The sequence below is a fragment of the Oncorhynchus masou genome, chromosome 3 (assembly GCF_036934945.1).
Source record: "Oncorhynchus masou masou isolate Uvic2021 chromosome 3, UVic_Omas_1.1, whole genome shotgun sequence".
Taxonomy (NCBI): Eukaryota; Metazoa; Chordata; class Actinopteri; order Salmoniformes; family Salmonidae; genus Oncorhynchus; species Oncorhynchus masou.
The window spans coordinates 12,241,330-12,256,033 of NC_088214.1; positions in this window are offsets into that span (position 1 = coordinate 12,241,330).

Here is a 14,704-nt window from a genome sequence, read left to right on the forward strand (position 1 = left end):
AGAAAACTTAATTGATCAGATGAGACTCTACAATGGTCTCGTCTTTGCTCTGTTAAATAGACTTAAATGACCTTCATAGTATTATCACTTTTTAAACAATCAAAAAAAGTCTCAATGGAAATGTTGTACAACTTGTAACCATTTCTTTCAACAGACACAAGCGCTATCTAATCTTACCCTGTAGTTTGACTGTGGTGACCAAGAAGACCTCCCCAACACCTTATCTCCATCAGGCAAGATGCTGTCTCTGACATCTGATATTATGACTCGTCCTCGCTCTATAACAAATTACCTGGCCAAGAGCCACCTGTTTCCTTAGTGACAAATGGGGTCAGATGACATATGATTCTGGTTACACGCACAGTCACAATCTAAGAGTGAGGGTTCACCCCTAAAAAAAATTCAAGGACAAAGTATTGAGAGAAAAAGATGACAAATGTATTACACAACCAGCTTACATGAGATGATGCAACTTGAGGAATGAAATGAGTAATTTCTCATTATATTATATTTTTTCACATTAAATCATCATCAATTACAAATAAGATACTTTCCATTTTCAATTATGTAGGATTTAGGCCATAACATAAACTGGATCTGCACCGTCTCAGCTTTTGTGTTTGCAGGACAATTCACTGAGGAGCCAAACCAACAAAACCACTCTAAACAGCCCAACACTTCTCAAACCCACTCTGACCAACCGAGTCTGAGTGAAGGGGAAAGGATGGCTAGGGAGTTGATGGATATTGTCAGTCGGTTTATGCAGAAGGTAACCTGTAAAGCAAACTAAAGCTTTATAGTGGTGCATTACCACACTTAATTTAAATTATACAGAATTGTACAGGTGGATGAATTCAAAATGTGTTGAACACCATGTCAATTACTATTGAAGAGCAACAAATGGGTCATTGATTTTAATTTACTTAAAAAGTATATTTCTGTTCAGGACTGTGTTCTAAAGTTTATAAATTGCCTGGCTGGGCTGATGAGACAGTGGATTGCACAGTCGGATGGAACAGAGTAAATAGGCATTTTAACATCAGCGGCTGGAATAGACAACGCCTCGAATGCAGTTTTAACCAATCAGCATTCAAGATTAGACCCACCCATTGTATAATAACAGTTGATTCTCATATCCTTGATTCTGTAAGCAGAGTATATTGTTGTGTCATAATGCTATATCAAACCATGGCCATTGTCCTGTGTCCAGGTTTTTAAAAGTATGATGGATCCCCAGGACCAGCTGGAGAGGAGGTGCATCTGTATGAAAGAGCACAGAGCTCTGGAGATGCAGAACTACATGGGCCATGCCAGGAACACAGGCCAGTTCGACCCGAGAGTTTAGAGGTCAACTGATGTACAGTGTCTTATTGTGTGTGAGAAGGTTGAGTTATACAGTACATGTCTGCCTGACTCACACTAGGGCCAACCAGAACCGTACAGTGCTGGCTCAGCTGTGTTATTTTAACATAGATATTTCCGGCGCTTTTCCAACAAAAATGGTAGATGTGTAACCAGGTCAGTACAGTCCAGAGCCTCCAGCGAGGGTTCCCAGTCCAGAGCCTCTGGCGACGATCTACGGTCCGGAGGTCCCGGCGACAATCCCACTTCGGTCAACGAAGTGGGGGGAGCCTCAAGGGGAGCGGGGTCGGCGTCCCTCACCGGAGCCTCCACCGAGAGTAGATGCCCACCCGGACCCTCCCCTATATGTTCAGGTTTGCGGCCGGAGTCCGCACCTTTGGGGGGAGGGGGGGACTGTCACGCCCTGACCTTAGAGATCCTTATTATTCTCTATGTTTGGTTAGGTCAAGGTGTGACTCGGTGGGAAAATCTGTTTTCTATTTCTTTGTGGTTTTGGCTGAGTATGGTTCACAATCAGAGGCAGCTGTCTATCGTTGTCTCTGATTGGGGATCATATATAAGTTGTCATTTTCATTTTGGATTTTGTGGGATCTTGTTTTCCGTATAGTTTATTTTGCCTTACAGAACTGTGCGCTTTCGTTTTTTGTCGTTGTTATTTTGCTTTTGGTGTCATCAATAAAAAGAACGATGTACGCTTATCACGCTGCACCTTGGTCTAGTCATTCCACAAACGATTAGAGTAGGGAGGTAAGGCAATAAATAGGCCATAGAGTCGAAAATAATTATGATTTAGCATTAACACTGGAGTGATAGATGTGCAGATGATGATGTGCAAGGAGATAGACAGGGGTGCAAAAGAGCAAGAGGATAAATAACAATATGGGGATGAGGTAGTTGGGTGTGCTATTTACAGATTGGCTGTGTACAGGTACAGTAATCGGTAAGCTGCTCTGACAGCTGATGCTTAAAGTTAGAGAGGGAGATATAAGATTATAAGATATAGTGATTTTTGCAGTTCGTTCCAGTCATTGTCAGCAGAGAACTGGAAGGAAAGGCAGCCAAAGTAAGTGCTGGCTTTGGGGATGACCAGTGAAATATACCTGCTGCTATGGGTGGGTGTTACGATGGTGACCAGTGAGCTGAGATAAGGCGGGGCTTTACCGAACAAAGACTTATAGATGACCTGGAGCCAGTGGGTTTGGTGACAAATATGTAGTGAGGGCCAGCCAATGAGAGCATACAGGTCGCAGTGATGCATATTATGCATATTATCGGTTATTTTGCGTGTGGAGGGAGATATATTCAGGATAGAGATGCACCTAGAGGACATTAAAGGGCTGATTGACAGGAACGTGTGTGAGCAGCAGCTCTCCCCTCCCCACTCATCATCCCCCACACCCCTGTCACTTTGTGGGGAGCCCAGTCCCCCTCCCCAATCATCCTTCACACCCTTGTCACTGTGTGGGGAGCCCAGTCCCCCTCCCCAATCATCCTTCACACCCCTGTCACTGTGTGGGGAGCCCAGTCCCCCTCTCCAATCATCCTTCACACCCTTGTCACTGTGTGGGGAGCCCAGTCCTCCGGGTCTGCTCACCTCCTCACCACCCCTGTCACTGTGTGGGGAGCCCAGTCCCCCTCCCCAATCATCCTCCACACCCCTGTCACTGTGTGGGGAGCCCAGTCCTCCGGGTCTGCTCACCCCCTCACCACCCCTGTCACTGTCTGGGGAGCCCAGTCCTCCGGGTCTGCTCACCCCCTCACCACCCCTGTCACTGTGTGGGTAGCCCAGTCCTCTGGGTCTGCTCACCCCCTCACCTCCCCTGTCACTGTGTGGGGAGCCCAGTCCTCCGGGTCTGCTCACCCCCTTTCACTGTGTGGGGAGCCCAGTCCTCCGTTGCTCTACCACCCCTGTCACTGTGTGGGGAGCCCAGTCCTCCGGGTCTGCTCACCCCCTCACCACCCCTGTCACTGTGTGGGGAGCCCAGTCCTCCGGGTCTGCTCACCCCCTCACCACCCCTGCATGAGGTAACTGTGAGCGGGCCAAGTATTTTGTCTGTTGCTCTAAAGCGGAAAGGTGGAATAAACAAGTCCGGAGCAGGTTTTGACCGAGAACAAAGTTCTCTATGGAGGTATTTTCTCTTCCATAACATAAATCACGGGTGTGTCACCATCTTAACTATACGTTGGTGGAGAGCTAATTTCTGGTGGTGGTGAGAATCCGTGTTTGCCATTCCCAAGAGATGGTCCTTTCCTTTCTTCTATCGCCTGTCAGGTAAGTCCTCCGTTTGGAGAATCAACACGTCTCTTTTCCACCGAGCTCTCCCCACTACTGGTTCTCCCGTATCTTATGTAGGAGGAAGAGAATATGTGATTAGTGCCACCAGGTGTGCTTAGCTGCCTCGGATCCTCTGCACTCACACGCCGGGCTGGGCTTCTCACCGTGGGCACAGCCTGCCCCCTGGTGGTCCTTTCACATAATGTAACACACTCATTTACTCATAGCATAGCTGTTCATTCTTTGTTTTGCCATGTATTTGCTTACTCACTCTTTCACTCATTCACTCTCTCACTCAAATATCTTACTGTTTACTGCATGTACGTACAAGCTTTTTACAGAGTAGTTACATAGATTATTGCTCTCTTATTTACACTGGTATAAGCCTCTGTAATGTTAAGTGTGATCAGGGAAACCTAAAGGGACCAATTACACCATCTGTGTTTCCTTTATTGTACATGCATCAACACCAGTGAATGCTGGTGACCCTGAAACATTGAGGAGGATGGGAGACCCACGGTACAGATACGGAACGCACGGAGACCACAAAGTGTGTTTCAAAAACCATGAAAGACTAATTATTTTAACCTAAAGCATTTAATAAAGACATTTAAAGTACAACATTATGGGGAATGGGAATGAGAGGGCTACTTACAGTGTTGGAAAGGGATCACAGCAGTGATTGAATGAGGGTATGAGGCATGAGTTGAGGTGTTCAGAGGCTTGACCAGTGTAGGACAGGATTTGACTGGGAAGAGAAAAAACAATAACACAAGACACTACACAGACAAAAGAGCTAAGAATGAGATGGTCTAAGCAAGGAGTAAAATATTTGATGTGTAATAATGTGATTGTTTATGTGATTGAGTCTACATAACGTAATGAGGGAAAATTGATAGGGGTACTCACAGTGTTTGGAAGGGGAACATTCAATGTGCCAGTGGATGAGCGGGCACATGAGACGTGGCTTCAGTTCATGTCAAGAGGAGGTTGACAACGGTAGTGGAGTGGTCATCACCTCTTAATCAGGGAGCAGGAGGGGACTTAGCTGTAAATACAAATAGCAGATACATTACAGCTGCGCCATCGTAGGTTTGGACAACGAGTTTCTCTATGAAGTTAAACTCAGACATTTCAAAATTCATAAAGTCAAACACAGACTGCACATCTCGCCCACTTGACACATCAAAGTAGCCCAAGAAATGTTCCTGAATAAAGCTCTAATCATCCACATACCTGACGATAACTGACAACTGCAAGCAGACTGGTGCCACCATAGGTCCCAGAGTGGTCAGACTGGTGCCACCATAAGTCCCAGAGTGGTCAGACTGGTGCCACCATAGGTCCCAGAGTGGTCAGACTGGTGCCACCATAGGTCCCAGAGTGGTCAGACTGGTGCCACCATAGGTCCCAGAGTGGTCAGACTGGTGCCACCATAGGTCCCAGAGGGGTCAGACTGGTGCCACCATAGGTCCCAGAGCGGTCAGACTGGTGCCACCATAGGTCCCAGAGTGGTCAGACTGGTGCCACCATAGGTCCCAAAGTGGTCAGACTGGTGCCACCATAGGTCCCAGAGTGGTCAGACTGGTGCTACCATTACATAGGTCCCAGAGTGGTCAGACTGGTGCCACCATAGGTCCCAGAGTGGTCAGACTGGTGCCACCATAGGTCCCAGAGTGGTCAGACTGGTGCCACCATAGGTCCCAGAGTGGTCAGACTGGTGCCACCATAGGTCCCAGAGTGGTCAGACTGGTGCCACCATAGGTCCCAGAGTGGTCAGACTGGTGCCACCATAGGTCCCAGATTGGTCAGACTGGTGCCACCATAGGTCCCAGAGTGGTCAGACTGGTGCCACCATAGGTCCCAGAGCGGTCAGACTGGTGCCACCATAGGTCCCAGAGCGGTCAGACTGGTTCCACCATAGGTCCCAGAGTGGTCAGACTGGTGCCACCATAGGTCCCAGAGTGGTCAGACTGGTGCCACCATAGGTCCCAGAGCGGTCAGACTGGTGCCACCATAGGTCCCAGAGGGGTCAGACTGGTGCCACCATAGGTCCCAGAGCGGTCAGACTGGTGCCACCATAGGTCCCAGAGTGGTCAGACTGGTGCCACCATAGGTCCCAGAGCGGTCAGACTGGTGCCACCATAGGTCCCAGAGCGGTCAGACTGGTGCCACCATAGGTCCCAGAGTGGTCAGACTGGTGCCACCATAGGTCCCAGAGCGGTCAGACTGGTGCCACCATAGGTCTCAGAGCGATGGGGCAATTTTTACCACCTGGGGCCTGGAGTTTTTCCTTATATGTTAACCTAACTAGGAAAACTCTGGACCCTATATGATGGTTTAGACCAGAGCTGTGATCTTACTCCTGCTGACTAGACATCCCCAACACAGAGGAAGAGGAGGAGGAGGAAGAGGACAGGAGCTCGGGTCTATTTGAGGGGACAGTTCATGATATGGTTCTAGAGTATTTGGCTTGCCAGTACCCGATATCTTGAGATAGACTGTGGATGCCTGACAAGTTAGTGTTTTGGTATTTCAGTGTACTGGATTAGCTACGTAAACAAGTTAACCAACTCCCTATTCACCTCAACACTTCCCTCTTTTGTCTATAATGTAGCAAGTGTGCATAATGAACAGGCCACCTAACTAACCCCCCACTCTTTAGTAAAAGTGACACAGATGTGGTTATATGGAGTGGTTATTTCATCAGTACAATAGTAAGACAGGATGCACTGTCTCTATCTAAGTCATATTGCACAACTGACATGCTATATATATATAAAAGGTGTACGATTTGGTAAAGTGTTTCCAAAGGAACATCTAAAACGTGGATTTAGACAATGTCTTCATCCTGGTATTGTGCTGTTATTACTGTAGCCTGCAGCAGAGCCCCCCCGAACCCAGACAGTGAGTGGGATCTGGGAGGTAGTGTGAGTTTGGCTTGTCTCTGTTGTCAAGACCCAGTCCCAGAGCATCACAGACCCTCACCACATCCCAGGTTGGTGTCAATACATTGACTAACTCCCAAACTGGCACAGACGCTGTTCTATTGATAATACAGCTGACAACATCCTGGGTGTTGAAGTGACGCTGATGTTGGGTTTATTCTGGGATGTAGAGGACAGTAAGTCCAGAGACAGACAGTGGGTTTGGGAGCTCTGACTTGAGTCGCCCAGTCACAGGACAATCCCAACCAAAACGCCATACAGAAAGGTACAGTTCCCTACATACCTGGAGGGAGGCAAGCTATTTGAGTGGACATTTCAGTAATTTATTAATAATTCAAATGTATGAAATGTATGTTGTTGTTTTTATCACCTATCCTCAGGCTCCAGTTCCAGTCTGATGGGGCCTCCAGTCCTGTGGGAATGAGTGACAGCGAAGGCTCCTGCTCCAACCTGCAGACAATGGTCCATCTGACTGGGGATATTGGAGAGAGGAGGCCCAGCCTACAGACTACTATCCATCTGACTGGGGATATTGGAGAGAGGAGGCCCAGTCTACAGACTACTATCCATCTGACTGGGGATATTGGAGAGAGGAGGCCCAGCCTGCAGACTACTATCCATCTGACTGGGGATATTGGAGAGAGGAGGCCCAGTCTACAGACTACTATCCATCTGACTGGGGATATTGGAGAGAGGGAGGCCCAGCCTACAGACTACTATCCATCTGACTGGGGATATTGGAGAGAGGAGGCCCAGCCTACAGACTACTATCCATCTGACTGGGGATATTGGAGAGAGGAGGCCCAGCCTACAGACTACTATCCATCTGACTGGGGATATTGGAGAGAGGAGGCCCAGCCTACAGACTACTATCCATCTGACTGGGGATATTGGAGAGAGGAGGCCCAGCCTGCAAACTACTATCCATCTGACTGGGGATATTGGAGAGAGGAGGCCCAGCCTACAGACTACTATCCATCTGACTGGGGATATTGGAGAGAGGAGGCCCAGTCTACAGACTACTATCCATCTGACTGGGGATATTGGAGAGAGGAGGCCCAGCCTACAGACTACTATCCATCTGACTGGGGATATTGGAGAGAGGAGGCCCAGTCTATAGACTACTATCCATCTGACTGGGGATATTGGAGAGAGGAGGCCCAGTCTACAGACTACTATCCATCTGACTGGGGATATTGGAGAGAGGAGGCCCAGTCTACAGACTACTATCCATCTGACTGGGGATATTGGAGAGAGGAGGCCCAGTCTACAGACTACTATCCATCTGACTGGGGATATTGGAGAGAGGAGGCCCAGTCTACAGACTACTATCCATCTGACTGGGGATATTGGAGAGAGGAGGCCCAGTCTACAAACTACTATCCATCTGACTGGGGATATTGGAGAGAGGAGGCCCAGTCTACAGACTACTATCCATCTGACTGGGGATATTGGAGAGAGGAGGCCCAGTCTACATACTACTATCCATCTGACTGGGGATATTGGAGAGAGGAGGCCCAGACTACAGACTACTATCCATCTGACTGGGGATATTGGAGAGAGGAGGCCCAGCCTACAGACTACTATCCATCTGACTGGGGATATTGGAGAGGGAGGCCCAGCCTACAGACTACTATCCATCTGACTGGGGATATTGGAGAGAGGAGGCCCAGCCTACAGACTACTATCCATCTGACTGGGGATATTGGAGAGAGGAGGCCCAGCCTACAGACTACTATCCATCTGACTGGGGATATTGGAGAGAGGAGGCCCAGCCTACAGACTACTATCCATCTGACTGGGGATATTGGAGAGAGGAGGCCCAGCCTACAGACTACTATCCATCTGACTGGGGATATTGGAGAGAGGAGGCCCAGCCTACAGACTACTATCCATCTGACTGGGGATATTGGAGAGAGGAGGCCCAGCCTACAGACTACTATCCATCTGACTGGGGATATTGGAGAGAGGAGGCCCAGCCTGCAGACTACTATCCATCTGACTGGGGATATTGGAGAGAGGAGGCCCAGCCTACAGACTACTATCCATCTGACTGGGGATATTGGAGAGAGGGAGGCCCAGCCTACAGACTACTATCCATCTGACTGGGGATATTGGAGAGAGGAGGCCCAGCCTACAGACTACTATCCATCTGACTGGGGATATTGGAGAGAGGAGGCCCAGTCTACAGACTACTATCCATCTGACTGGGGATATTGGAGAGAGGAGGCCCAGCCTGCAGACAATGGTCCATCTGACTGGGGATATTGGAGAGAGGAGGCCCAGTCTACAGACTACTATCCATCTGACTGGGGATATTGGAGAGAGGAGGCCCAGTCTACAGACTACTATCCATCTGACTGGGGATATTGGAGAGAGGAGGCCCAGTCTACAGACTACTATCCATCTGACTGGGGATATTGGAGAGAGGAGGCCCAGTCTACAAACTACTATCCATCTGACTGGGGATATTGGAGAGAGGAGGCCCAGTCTACAGACTACTATCCATCTGACTGGGGATATTGGAGAGAGGAGGCCCAGTCTACATACTACTATCCATCTGACTGGGGATATTGGAGAGAGGAGGCCCAGCCTACAGACTACTATCCATCTGACTGGGGATATTGGAGAGAGGAGGCCCAGCCTGCAGACTACTATCCATCTGACTGGGGATATTGGAGAGAGGAGGCCCAGCCTACAGACTACTATCCATCTGACTGGGGATATTGGAGAGAGGAGGCCCAGCCTACAGACTACTATCCATCTGTCTGGGGATATTGGAGAGAGGAGGCCCAGTCTACAGACTACTATCCATCTGACTGGGGATATTGGAGAGAGGAGGCCCAGCCTACAGACTACTATCCATCTGACTGGGGATATTGGAGAGAGGAGGCCCAGCCTACAGACTACTATCCATCTGACTGGGGATATTGGAGAGAGGCCCAGGCCCAGCCTGCAGACAATGGTCCATCTGACTGGGGATATTGGAGAGAGGAGGCCCAGTCTACAGACTACTATCCATCTGACTGGGGATATTGGAGAGAGGAGGCCCAGTCTACAGACTACTATCCATCTGACTGGGGATATTGGAGAGAGGAGGCCCAGTCTACAGACTACTATCCATCTGACTGGGGATATTGGAGAGAGGAGGCCCAGTCTACAAACTACTATCCATCTGACTGGGGATATTGGAGAGAGGAGGCCCAGTCTACAGACTACTATCCATCTGACTGGGGATATTGGAGAGAGGAGGCCAAGTCTACATACTACTATCCATCTGACTGGGGATATTGGAGAGAGGAGGCCCAGCCTACAGACTACTATCCATCTGACTGGGGATATTGGAGAGAGGAGGCCCAGCCTACAGACTACTATCCATCTGACTGGGGATATTGGAGAGAGGAGGCCCAGCCTACAGACTACTATCCATCTGACTGGGGATATTGGAGAGAGGAGGCCCAGCCTACAGACTACTATCCATCTGACTGGGGATATTGGAGAGAGGAGGCCCAGCCTACAGACTACTATCCATCTGACTGGGGATATTGGAGAGAGGAGGCCCAGTCTACAGACTACTATCCATCTGACTGGGGATATTGGAGAGAGGAGGCCCAGCCTACAGACTACTATCCATCTGACTGGGGATATTGGAGAGAGAAGGCCCAGCCTACAGACTACTATCCATCTGACTGGGGATATTGGAGAGAGGAGGCCCAGCCTACAGACTACTATCCATCTGACTGGGGATATTGGAGAGAGGAGGCCCAGCCTACAGACTACTATCCATCTGACTGGGGATATTGGAGAGAGGAGGCCCAGCCTACAGACTACTATCCATCTGACTGGGGATATTGGAGAGAGGAGCCCAGTCTACAGACTACTATCCATCTGACTGGGGATATTGGAGAGAGGAGGCCCAGCCTACAGACTACTATCCATCTGACTGGGGATATTGGAGAGAGGAGGCCCAGCCTACAGACTACTATCCATCTGACTGGGGATATTGGAGAGAGGAGGCCCAGCCTACAGACTACTATCCATCTGTCTGGGGATATTGGAGAGGAGGCCCAGCCTGCAGACTACTATCCATCTGACTGGGGATATTGGAGAGAGGCCCAGGAGACTGGGGATATTGGAGAGAGGGGAGGCCTGCAGACTACTATCCATCTGACTGGGGATATTGGAGAGAGGAGGCCCAGCCTACAGACTACTATCCATCTGACTGGGGATATTGGAGAGGAGGCCCAGCCTACAGACTACTATCCATCTGACTGGGGATATTGGAGAGAGGAGGCCCAGCCTACAGACTACTATCCATCTGACTGGGGATATTGGAGAGAGGAGGCCCAGCCTACAGACTACTATCCATCTGACTGGGGATATTGGAGAGAGGAGGCCTACAGACTACTATCCATCTGACTGGGGATATTGGAGAGAGGAGGCCCAGCCTGTCTATCCATCTGACTGGGAGCCTACAGACTACTATCCATCTGACTGGGGATATTGGAGAGAGGAGGCCCAGCCTACAGACTACTATCCATCTGACTGGGGATATTGGAGAGAGGAGGCCCAGCCTACAGACTACTATCCATCTGACTGGGGATATTGGAGAGAGGAGGCCCAGCCTACAGACTACTATCCATCTGACTGGGGATATTGGAGAGAGGAGGCCCAGCCTACAGACTACTATCCATCTGACTGGGGATATTGGAGAGAGGAGGCCCAGCCTGCAGACTACTATCCATCTGACTGGGGATATTGGAGAGAGGAGGCCCAGCCTACAGACTACTATCCATCTGACTGGGGATATTGGAGAGAGGAGGCCCAGCCTACAGACTACTATCCATCTGACTGGGGATATTGGAGAGAGGAGGCCCAGCCTACAGACTACTATCCATCTGACTGGGGATATTGGAGAGAGGAGGCCCAGTCTACAGACTACTATCCATCTGACTGGGGATATTGGAGAGAGGAGGCCCAGCCTGCAGACAATGGTCCATCTGACTGGGGATATTGGAGAGAGGAGGCCCAGTCTACAGACTACTATCCATCTGACTGGGGATATTGGAGAGAGGAGGCCCAGTCTACAGACTACTATCCATCTGACTGGGGATATTGGAGAGAGGAGGCCCAGACTCCCAGCCTACAGACTACTATCCATCTGACTGGGGATATTGGAGAGAGGAGGCCCAGTCTACAAACTACTATCCATCTGACTGGGGATATTGGAGAGAGGAGGCCCAGTCTACAGACTACTATCCATCTGACTGGGGATATTGGAGAGAGGAGGCCCAGTCTACATACTACTATCCATCTGACTGGGGATATTGGAGAGAGGAGGCCCAGCCTACAGACTACTATCCATCTGACTGGGGATATTGGAGAGAGGAGGCCCAGCCTGCAGACTACTATCCATCTGACTGGGGATATTGGAGAGAGGAGGCCCAGCCTACAGACTACTATCCATCTGACTGGGGATATTGGAGAGAGGAGGCCCAGCCTACAGACTACTATCCATCTGTCTGGGGATATTGGAGAGAGGAGGCCCAGTCTACAGACTACTATCCATCTGACTGGGGATATTGGAGAGAGGAGGCCCAGCCTACAGACTACTATCCATCTGACTGGGGATATTGGAGAGAGGAGGCCCAGCCTACAGACTACTATCCATCTGACTGGGGATATTGGAGAGAGGAGGCCCAGCCTGCAGACAATGGTCCATCTGACTGGGGATATTGGAGAGAGGAGGCCCAGTCTACAGACTACTATCCATCTGACTGGGGATATTGGAGAGAGGAGGCCCAGTCTACAGACTACTATCCATCTGACTGGGGATATTGGAGAGAGAGGCCCAGTCTACAGACTACTATCCATCTGACTGGGGATATTGGAGAGAGGAGGCCCAGTCTACAAACTACTATCCATCTGACTGGGGATATTGGAGAGAGGAGGCCCAGTCTACAGACTACTATCCATCTGACTGGGGATATTGGAGAGAGGAGGCCAAGTCTACATACTACTATCCATCTGACTGGGATATTGGAGAGAGGAGGCCCAGCCTACAGACTACTATCCATCTGACTGGGGATATTGGAGAGAGGAGGCCCAGCCTACAGACTACTATCCATCTGACTGGGGATATTGGAGAGAGGAGGCCCAGCCTACAGACTACTATCCATCTGACTGGGGATATTGGAGAGAGGAGGCCCAGCCTACAGACTACTATCCATCTGACTGGGGATATTGGAGAGAGGAGGCCCAGCCTACAGACTACTATCCATCTGACTGGGGATATTGGAGAGAGGGAGGCCCAGTCTACAGACTACTATCCATCTGACTGGGGATATTGGAGAGGGAGGCCCAGCCTACAGACTACTATCCATCTGACTGGGGATATTGGAGAGAGGAGGCCCAGCCTACAGACTACTATCCATCTGACTGGGGATATTGGAGAGGAGGCCCAGCCTACAGACTACTATCCATCTGACTGGGGATATTGGAGAGGAGGCCCAGCCTACAGACTACTATCCATCTGACTGGGGATATTGGAGAGAGGAGGCCCAGCCTACAGACTACTATCCATCTGACTGGGGATATTGGAGAGAGGAGGCCCAGTCTACAGACTACTATCCATCTGACTGGGGATATTGGAGAGAGGAGGCCCAGCCTACAGACTACTATCCATCTGACTGGGGATATTGGAGAGAGGAGGCCCAGCCTACAGACTACTATCCATCTGACTGGGGATATTGGAGAGAGGAGGCCCAGCCTACAGACTACTATCCATCTGTCTGGGGATATTGGAGAGAGGAGGCCCAGCCTGCAGACTACTATCCATCTGACTGGGGATATTGGAGAGAGGAGGCCCAGCCTACAGACTACTATCCATCTGACTGGGGATATTGGAGAGAGGAGGCCCAGCCTACAGACTACTATCCATCTGTCTGGGGATATTGGAGAGAGGAGGCCCAGTCTACAGACTACTATCCATCTGACTGGGGATATTGGAGAGAGGAGGCCCAGCCTACAGACTACTATCCATCTGACTGGGGATATTGGAGAGAGGAGGCCCAGCCTACAGACTACTATCCATCTGACTGGGGATATTGGAGAGAGGAGGCCCAGCCTGCAGACAATGGTCCATCTGACTGGGGATATTGGAGAGAGGAGGCCCAGTCTACAGACTACTATCCATCTGACTGGGGATATTGGAGAGAGGAGACCCAGTCTACAGACTACTATCCATCTGACTGGGGATATTGGAGAGAGGAGGCCCAGCCTGCAGACTACTATCCATCTGACTGGGGATATTGGAGAGAGGAGGCCCAGCCTGCAGACTACTATCCATCTGACTGGGGATATTGGAGAGAGGAGGCCCAGCCTGCAGATGCCTCCTCAGTTGTACAGGACTGCAGTGGACTACTGACTGACCAGACCTAGTCAGAGTGTTCCTGTTAAACGTCATGGTGAGTGGTGAAGATTCACACAGCTTCTGCTGTGGTCCTAGTGGAAGTGTTGATGTTTTCCCTGTAGAGGCAGTACATCTGGGCAAAGGTTCGTCTAAAAACACTGAGTATTCAACTCAAGAGTAAACTTGACCTTATGAAAATGATAACCAGGACTGGCTCCCAGGTAATAAGGCTTAACATCATTGTGACCAAAACCCTAATGTTTTTGAGTTGACTAACCTCACTCTCGTGATGTCTCTCCAGTGAGGCGATGCAGGCCATACAGTCGGAGGTGTCCCAACTGAGGAGAGGAACCTGGAAGAGGGTCTGGTCCAGCTGCTCCACCTCTCCCAGAGGATGAACTACCTTACCTCCAGATACAGACAGAACAGACAGGACAGAAGGCTTAAAACCAAGCTGTTGATGCCTTCTAGTGCCACTGTGTAATTTAGTTTTAGTTTGGTTAGCATGTAATTGAGATATTGCTTATATTAGCATGTAATGTTAGTCATTGTAAATGTAATCTCGGTTAAGCCAGAACTAAAGTCTTACGTTTTTGGTCAGATGCTCAATTAAGTTATTGGTCCATACATGTTAAGATAAGAGATAAAGAGATGCTAGAATGAGGAGTGGAACCAGAGTGAGGAGCTTGACCCTCTCTCTTTGTAAGT